Here is a 9,647-nt window from a genome sequence, read left to right on the forward strand (position 1 = left end):
TTGAGACGGAGTCTTGCTCTGTCGCCCAGGCTGGAGTGCAGTGGCGCTATCTCGACTCACTGCAAGCTCCGCCTCCTGGGTTCACGCCATTCTCCTGCCTCAGCCTCTCCGAGTAGCTGGGACTACAGGGGGCGTGCCTTTTGATGTACTGTGAAGGTACATCTTTTTCTCCTGGCTTTTTGCCCCTGGCAATGCAAGACTTGGTGAAAGAAGAAACTCAAGCAGAAGATTTAAACTGACCAATGTCTGGTTATGCCCTCCCCTGCTTATTCCAAAAAGCCATCCTGGATCCTGCCCCATGGATGTGGTTCCTACCTGGAAGACCAGGAGAACAGCAGTTCCTCGCTCCTTGTTAGCGGAGGCCCTGGGGAAGACCCCCACTAGGGTTTTCCTTTTCTGAGATCCCAGCAGGGCTGTCCTCATTAAAACAGAAGAAAGTCTGAGAACCTGGGCTTGTACAGGATTGGACTGTCTTGTACCCTAAGCAACAATCATAGCCTGGACAAGGAGCCACCTATGAAACCTTTCTCTGCTCATCTCCCGTCGTCCTTATGCCTGGCTGCACCCTTGTCCAGCAACGCTGCCCAGATGCTGATCCCCAGGGGGTCATGTCAGGGAGAGTTTGACTCAGGTGCCATCAAGTAGAGGGGGATAGAGATCCCGGTGTTCACTAGTTTGAGAGTCCCAGTGTCTGGCTTTCCTGCCTTCCTCTCTGATTAGAGGCCTCCAGCCCAGGGAGGTGGGTGCCGGATCCTCCCAGAAGTGCCCAGTGCAGCCGGAGGGAGCAGCTGTGGTCTCCTGAGTTATGCACCCACCCTCCACCCGGACCCTCTGGTGCATACAAGATTTCACTGGATCTCTGCTTGTTGGGCCAGCGTGGTGCTGCTGGTACCTGCATGCAGAGTTGTGAGGCTGGTGATGGTGACCCAGGGGGCAGAGATTAGGATGTTCGACGTTAGCAGTAGACGTAGCTAATGCTTATTAGGCTCACCATGCCTAAAACTCTTGTAAGCTCTTAGTTATCTAAACTCGTTTAATCTTCACTACTATACTCTTATTATTGCATTTTCAGACAAAATACAGGAGTTGAGATGGAAACATGGAAACCCAGTCAACCTGCCACAGAATGTGCCCTCCCAACCCCAGCAGGTGAGGGAAGCGGACGGCAGGGAAGAGAAGGGCTGCTTGACTTGGTGTCGGCATTCCTGGCGCAGTGAGTTTTATTGACTGATTGATTTACTGATTGAGATGAGTCTCGCTCTGTCACCCAGGCTGGAGTGTGGTGATGTGATACCCGCTCACTGTAACCTCTGCCTCCCGGGTTCAAGGAATTCTCCTGCTCAGCCTCCCTTGAGTAGCTGGGATTGCAGGAATGTGCCACCACGCCCAGCTAATTTTTGTATGTTTTTTAGTAGAGATGGGATTTCACCATGTTGGCCAGGCTGGTCTCAAACTCCTGGCCTCAGGTGATCTGCCTGCCTCTGCCTCCTAAAGTGCTGGGATTACAGGCGAGAGCCACTGTGCCCGGCCGGTTTATTCAGAATAGTTTTTGTTTGTTTGTTTGTTTGTTTGTTTGTTTGTTTTGGGGGGGATGGAGTTTCGCTCTTGTTGCCCAGGCTGGAGTGCAATAGCACTTTCTCGGCTCACCACAACCTCCGCCTCCCAGGTTTAAGCGATTTTCCTGCCTCCACCTCCCAAGTAGCTGGGATTACAGGCATGTGCCACCACGCACGGCTAATTTTGTATTTTTAGTACACATGCGGTTTCTCTGTGTTGGTTAGGTTGGTCGCAAACTGTCGACCTCCAGGTTATCCGCCTGCCTTGGCCTCCCAAAGTGCTGGGATTACAAGTGTGAGCCACCTCCCTCGGCCTATTTAGAATAGTTTATAATGAAAAATACATTGGCACAACTCCTTGGGTGTGCTCCTTAATGCTGGTGCAAAGGAACACCACTCAAAATCCAGACCTGGCCTTCTGACATAGGTCAAGCTGTAAGGTCACTTGGAGCCCACTGAGGAAAGTGGCACTGGGCTGGGCACAGTGGCTCACGCCTGTAATCCCAGCACTTAGGGAGGCCGAGGCGGGTGGATCGTCTGAGGTCAGGAGTTCGAGACCAGCCTGGCCAACATGGTGAAACCTCATCTCTACTAAAAATACAAAAATTAGCTCGGTGTGATGGCATGTGCCTGTTCCCAGCTACACAGAAGGCTGAGGCAGGAGAATCGCTTTAACCCTGGGAGGCAGAGGTTGCAGTGAGCCCAGATCACGCCACTGCACTCCAGCTTGGACAACAGAGTGAGACTCCATTTAAAAAAATAAAAGTGGAGGCCGGGCGCGGTGGCTCACGCCTGTAATCCCAGCACTTTGGGAGGCCGAGGCGGGCGGATCACGAGGTCAGGAGATCGAGACCACCCTAGCTAACACGGTGAAACCCCATCTCCACTAAAAATACAAAAAATTAGCCACGCGAGGTGGCGGGCGCCTGTAGTCCCAGCTACTCGGGAGGCTGAGGCAGGAGAATGGTGTGAACCCCGGGGGGCGGAGCCTGCAGTGAGCCGAGATCGTGCCACTGCACTCCAGCCTGGGCGACAGCGAGACTCTGTCTCAAAAAAAAAAAAAAAAAAAGTGTACAATTTGGTAAGTTTTGGCAGTCCATCACTCTCTGCTTTCTGTCACTGTATTATTTTGCATTTTCTAGAGTTTTACACCGATGGGATCATCATTATATAACATTATTTTTTATGACATTATCCTCCATTTTGGATTTATGATAATTTCATTTAATCTATCCCCTATTTTGGGGCAAGTAGATTGTTTCCATTTGTTTTTTGAGATGGAGTCTCGCTCTGTTGCCCAGGCTGGCATGCAGTGGCACGTGATCTCAGCTCACTACAACCTCCACCTTTCGTGTTCAAGCCATTTTTCTGCCTCATCCTCTCCAGTAGCTGGGACTACAGGCGCGCGCCATCACGCCTGGGTAATTTTTGTAGTTTTGGTACAGACGAAGTTTCACCATGCCAGGCTTGTCTCGAACTCCTGATCTCGTGATCCGCCCGCCTCGGCCTCCCAAAGTACTGGGATTACAGGCGTGAGCCACCGTGCCCAGCCTGTTTCCTGGTTTTTAAGTATAATCTCACAATAAATATTTTTGGATGCAAAATATTTATGTAAATCTATTACTACTTTTCTAGGATGCAAGCCCTCGGTCAGCCTGGTGGGAATATAAAATAATCCAGCCACTGTGAATAATAGCCTCAAAATGTTAAACACAGAACTACCAAATGACCCCCAAATTCCATTCTTAAGTGCAATTCCACTCCTATGCTCAAGGAAATTTAAGACATATGTTCATACTAAATCATGTACACAATGTTCACTTTAATGAGGTGAGTTGTGACTGTCCACCATCCACATGTTGAAATTCTAACTCTCAGTCCCTCAGAATGTGGCTGTATTTGGAGACTGGGTATTTAAAGAGGTAATTAAGACAAAATGAAGTTATTAGGATGGGCCTTAATCCAATATGACTGGAGTCCTTATTAGAAGAGGAAATTCAGGCCAGGCGCAGTGGCTCCTGCCTTTAATCCCAGCACTTTGGGAGGCCGAGGCAGGTGGATCACCTGAGGTCAGGAGTGGTGAAACTGCGTCCCTACTAAAAATACAAAAATTAGCAGGGCATGGTGGCATGTGCCTGTAGTCCCAGCTACTAGGGGAGCTGAGGCAGGAGGATCACTTGAACCCAGGAGATGGAGGTTGCAGTAAGCCAAGATTGTGCCACTGCACTGCAGCCTGGGCGACACAGTGAGACTCCATCTCCAAAAAAAAAAAAGGAAACTTGGCCTGGGTGTAATCCCAGCACTTTGGGAGGGCAAGGCAGGATCTCTGGAGCCCCGATTTAAAAAAAAAAAAAAAAAAAAGGAAGAAACAAAATACTCTATTTTCAATTTTGTCTGAAAATGCACTTATAAGGGTATAGCAGTGAAGACTGAACAAGTTAAGGCACAGAAAGGGGCTGGGTGTGGTGGCTCAGCCTGTATTCTCAGAACTTTGGGAGGCTGAGGCAGGTGAATCGCTTGAAGCCAGGAATTCAATATGTAAAGAGCTTAGAAGAGTGTTAGGCACGGTGAGCTTAAAGAACGTTAGCTACATCTACTGTTAATGTTGGACATCCCATTCTCTCTCTTTTTTTTTTTTTTTTTTGAGACAGAGTCTCACTCTGTCGCCCAGGCTGGAGTGCAGTGCTGCAATCTTGGCTCACTGCAAGCTCTGCCTGCCGGGTTCACGCCATTCTCCTGCCTCAGCCTCCTAAGTAGCTGGGACTACAGGCGCCTGCCACCACGCCCGGGTAATTTTTCATATTTTTAGTAGAGATGGAGTTTCACCGTGTTAGCCAGGATGGTCTTGATCTCCTGACCTCGTGAGCCGCCCGCCTTGGCCTCGCAAAGTGCTGGGATTACAGGAGCGAGTCACTGTGCCCGGCCAAACATCCCATTCTCTGACCAGTCCACCACCAGCCTCAGAACTCTGCATGCAGGCACCCCCTGCCCTAGATTTCACAGGAGAGATCCTGTGAAATCCTGTGGTTTCAGGGTGGAGGGAGGCCAGGCAACTGGGGAGATTAGAGCCTGGCCTCCCAAAGACCCGCTCCCTCTGACTGCACTGGGCACCTCTGGGAGAATCCGGCACCCACCTCCCTGGGTGGGAGGCCTTTAATCTGAGGTGGAGACAGGGAAGCTAGACACTGGGACTCCCAAACTGGTGAACATTGGGATCCCCATCCCCCCGTACTCGATGGGACCCTAGTCAAACCCCCTGACATGATGACACGACCCCCTGGGGATCAGCGTCTGAGCAGTGTTGCTGGACAAGGATGGAGCCGGGCATAAGGATGGCCAGAGATGGGTGGAGAAAGGTTTCGTGGGTGGCTCCTTGGTCTAGGCTGTGATTGTTCCTTAGGGTGCAAGAGAGTCCAATCCTAGACAAGCCCACGTTCTCAGACTTTCTTCTTTTAATGGGGCACAGTCTTGCTGTGGTCTCACAAGAGGAAAACCTTAGTGGGCAGCTTCCTCACGGCCGCTGCTAACAAGAGCAAGGAACCGCTGTTCTCCGGGTCTTCCAGGTGGGAACCGCGTCCATGGGCCCCCATAAGGGGTCGACAGCGATACTTGGAGTAAATGCCCCCCCAGCTCAGGAACCCCGGATGGTTTCCTGGGATGAGCAGGCAGCTGCTTTCACCAAGTCTTGCATCGCCAGGGGCAGATGGCTGAGAGAAGAAAATCGACCCAGGTGGAACAGAAACTCACAATGCTATCCTTGTAGGTGACGCTCGCAGTAAAAGGCAGCGCCCAACGTGGGGCTCGAACCCACGACCCTGAGACTAAGAGTCTCATGCTCTACCGACTGAGCTAGCCGGGCAACACGCAGTTGTTATCTTAGTGGATTTCTAGATTAAAGCAGAGTCCAGGACCAGGAGCCGTCAGTGTCGGGACTACACAGTAGAACACAGTTGCTGCGCAGTAAGCGTTGCCCTCAGGCCTGCCCCAAAGGCGAGGCGCAGCCGGAGGCCCCCGACGGTGGCTGGATCCGGGTCCTTCTCTGCGTCAGAGGCCCACCCGCGGACGCCCCCAGCCTGGCACCTCCTGAGCGCCAGGGTGCCTGGCCCAGGCACCCGCCCCGACTCAGGGCCGTAGAAGCGGGTCTGACCTGTGGATTCCTCATTCACGCGAAATACCTTTGCTGAGCCCCAACTTCAAGCCTAGCCAGATCCCATGGAGGCAGCAGACCCTGGGCATCCAGCCCCGTTGGAGGGTGTGGCACAGAGCCGGAGCGGCCAAACTGGCGCGAGAAATTGTTGTGACTCCTGCCCAAAGTGTGGGGGTGGGGGTGGGGAAGAGGGAGGGACTGCAGGAGCTGCGAGGCGCCCCGGGAAGAAAACCGTGTCCCCGCCAGGGGTAGGTGGGCTGGGCTGGGCTGGGGTGCAGGGGTCCGGGAGAAGGTGGGAGGCGGCCGGCAGTGACGGCGGGAAGCAGACAGGAAACCTCCGTGACCCAGTGGCCTCCCGCGCTGGGCTCCGTACCTCGCGTCCCACCTGAGCAGGTGACGGTTTCCCGTTCCTTTCTAGGACCCTTAGCCTTTGCCGCTGCTGTTCGGCTGCAGAAGAATCCCCTAGCCGGGTTCGGTGGCTCACGCCTGTGATCCCAGCAGTTTGGAAGGCCGAGGGGGTAGGATCGCTTGAGCCCAGGGGTTGGGGACTAGCCTGGGCAACATAGTGAGACCCCCGTCTCTACAAAAAATAACAATTTAAAAATTAGCCGGGCGTGGTGGCGCGCGCCTGGAGTCCCAGTTACTCGGGAAGCTGAGGTGGGAGGATCCCTTGAGTTTGGGAGGTTGAGGCTGCAGTGGGCTGATTGCACCATCGCACTCCAGCTTCGGCAACAGGGCAAGACCCTGTCTCAGAAAAAATAAAAATTAAAAAAAAAAAAAGAATCCCCCCGGAGCCCTCAGCACATGGATCTCCCCAGGTTCGAGTCTCCTTCTTAGCAAGGCTGTGGGGGCGGCGGCTTCAGGCGCCCCGCGGACTCTGTTTTTCCTGGCTCTTCTGTTCTCACTCCACGCTGAGGCCTTATTTCTTCCAGGACCCCAGAGTTCAGCCAGGAGGGGGCGCTCCTCAAAGCCTACGTCCAAGGTATAAGGGAGATGCCTGAGAGGACTCAAGCCACATTCCTGAGAGTGGGGAGTGGGAGGATGGAGTCTCATCTCGACCCACCTAGCTAGCCAGACTGGGGCAGGCTGTTATGCTGCCGTGCTGGTCGGGCCTTGCCGCCCGGGGGAAGGCGATCCGGACAGGAAACCAGCACTTTAAAGAAGAAAAGAAAAGAAAAAGTGGGAGGGGCTGAGGACAGCTCTAACCTCAGCAGGTTTTTCCAGCAGCCAGAGGGGAGTGTGTATGGGGTGACCCCTCACGTTCAGCCCCAGCACTGGGCCTTCCACCTGGGCTTTCCGGTTTTTTACTTCTTCCTGCGCTGGTGAATCACAATATCACAAAACACCTAGAGGATTTGCGGTGTCAGCCAGGCTCTGGAAAGAAACAAAACCGTTAGAAGAGATGTTTGAGACGGATGACGCCTATGTGTACACGTGCATGGATGTGTTGCTTTTTTTTTTTTTTTTTTTTGAGACGGATTCTCGCTCTGTAGCCCAGGCTGGAGTGCAGTGGTGCGATCTCGGCTCACTGCAACCTCCGCCACCCGGGTTCATGCCATTCTCCTGCCTCAGCCTCCCAAGCAGCTGGGACTACAGGCGCCCACCACCACGCCCAGCTAATTTTTTGTATTTTTAGTAGAGACGGGGTTTCACCATGTTAGCCAGGATGGTCTGGATCTCCTGACCTCGTGATCTACCCGCCTCGGCCTCCCGAAGTCCTGGGATTACAGGCGTGAGCCACCGCGCCCGGCCTGCTATTTTTATTAGATTTATTTACATGAATTGGCGCACGTGATTGGGCAAGTCTGAAATGTATAGGGTGAGCAGCCAAGAGTTAATATGGAAGTCTTCAAGCACTGTTCTGCATGCCTTACCAAAAAATGAAGTAATTTTAATACTCGAATTAATCTTTTAATTGCCATTATCCTCACATTACAGATGTGTAAGCTGCGGCCTTTGAGAGCCTGGATTTTGTGGGTCCATATTTGTGGGGTGCAGATGAGGGATGGGGAGCCTGGTCCTGTCGTCTTTCCCTCTACCCCTAAAAGAACTGTCCGAGGCTGGGAGCAGCGGCTCATGCCTGTAATCCCAGCACTTTGGGAGGCCGAGGCTGGCGGATCACCTGAGGTCAGAAGTTCGAGACCAGCCTAGCCAACATGGTGAACTCCTGTCTCTACTAAAAATACAAAAAATTAGCAGGGAGTGGTGTTGAGTGCCTGTAGTCCCAGCTACTCGGGAGCCTGAGGCACGAGAATCACTTGAACCCGGGAGGCAGAGGTTTCAGTGAGCCAAGATCACATCATTGCACTCCAGCCTGGGTGACAGGGACTCTGTCTCAAATAACAATAATAATAATAAAATAGCTGGGGGCAGTGGCTCACGCCTGTAATCCCAGCACTTTGGGAGGCTGAGGTGGGCAGATCACGAGGTCAGGAGATTGAGACCATCCTGGCTAACACGGTGAAACCCTGTCTCTACTAAAAATGCCAAAAATGCCGGGCGCGGTGGCTCACGCCTGTAATCCCAGTACTTTGGGGGGCCGAGGCAGGCGGATCACGAGGTCAGGAGATCGAGACCATCCTGGCTAACACGGTGAAAACCCCGTCTCTACTAAAAATAGAAAAAATTAGCCAGGCATGGTGGCAGGCGCCTGTAGTCCCAGCTACTTGGGAGGCTGAGGCAGGAGAATGGCGTGAACCGGGGAGGCAGAGCTTGCAGTGAGCTGAGGTCACGCAACTGCACTCCAGCCTGGGTAACAGAGCCAGACTCTGTCTCGAAAAAACAAAACAAAACAAACAAACAAAAAAAAAACAAAAAAAAAAAACAAGAAATTAGCCGGGCGTGTGGCGGGCGCCTGTAGTCCCAGCTGCTTGGGAGGCTGAGACAGGAGAATGGCGTGAACTCGGAGGCGGAACTTGCAGTGAGCCGAGGTCGCGCCACTGCACTCCAGCCTGGGCGACAGAGTGAGACTCCGTCTCAAAATAATAATAATAATAATAATACAAACATGTCTGTTTCTTATTTGCCGTACTGGCCCCACAACGGGCTGGTAAGAGGTCTCAGTCAAACTCACAGGTCCAGGGCCCTAAAAGGCTGCTAAACATGGGGTGAAGTCCTGGAGTGAGAGCTTTAGCTCTGAGTCCCCGCCTCCCTTAGAGGCCCGATGTGCATGGAGAGGAGCGTCTCAAGCCGAAACAGAGCTGGCCCTAGAGGCAGGCAGAACAAGGTCTTCAGCCCCTTTCACCCATTGCCAGGCTGTGGGGGCCTTCAGAGGCCGGGTCGGGGCCTGGATCCCTGACGGGCTGTGGCAGAAAGATGCTCTATGGCAGGACCTCCGCCAGCCTGCTCCTCCTGGCTATCCTAGGGTTAGGGCACTGCCTTGAGCCCCTTCATTTGCAAAGCTGAGGAGGCTTGGGGAGGTTTGAAATCCAAGCCAGTTCCTCTGCCAGGAACTGGGGTGGGGCTGTATTCCCTCGGTCAGTGGGAAGATGGGACGTTAGGACCTGCCTCCTGCGGCCTGGGGCCTTTCTGCCCAGCCCCTTGCCTGCTCCCTTCCTCCTCCAGAGACAAAACATCGCCCTTGGGATTCCCATGGAGCAGTTCCGACATTCCCCTTGTGGTATCGCCCAGCTGGGCAACCCCATGTATGATAATCTTACCACCCACCCATGGAAAAGATGTGACTCTCATTCAGAGTGAGGTGTGGAGGGGACTCTACCCCGCCAAAGCCAAGTCACGGGTAAGGCAGGAAGGGCCCAGGTGGAAAACGTGAGACAGAATGCGTCCTCCCAAACCAAAGTCAGAGATCTAGAACAGAGGACCCTCCGCCTCACGCAATGAGGCAGCTGGGAAGTTTTTTGAGATCTCTCCAAAGAGGATTCTGTGTTGCTTACAAGCCCTACAAGGCTTGAGTTGTGAAAGAACTTCCTTCAAAAGGCAGATTC

General features: G+C 53.1%; 1 non-coding gene across 1 annotated transcript; it reads right to left on the minus strand.

Moving 5' to 3' along the window:
• Positions 1 to 5,342: 5,342 nt before the first annotated feature.
• On the minus strand, positions 5,343 to 5,415 carry TRNAK-CUU (transfer RNA lysine (anticodon CUU)). The gene has a single exon. It is a non-coding gene; the product is annotated as a tRNA-Lys (tRNA).
• Positions 5,416 to 9,647: the final 4,232 nt, after the last annotated feature.

This window comes from Hylobates moloch, unplaced genomic scaffold (assembly GCF_009828535.3).
Source record: "Hylobates moloch isolate HMO894 unplaced genomic scaffold, HMol_V3 SCAFFOLD_23, whole genome shotgun sequence".
Lineage (NCBI taxonomy): Eukaryota > Metazoa > Chordata > Mammalia > Primates > Hylobatidae > Hylobates > Hylobates moloch.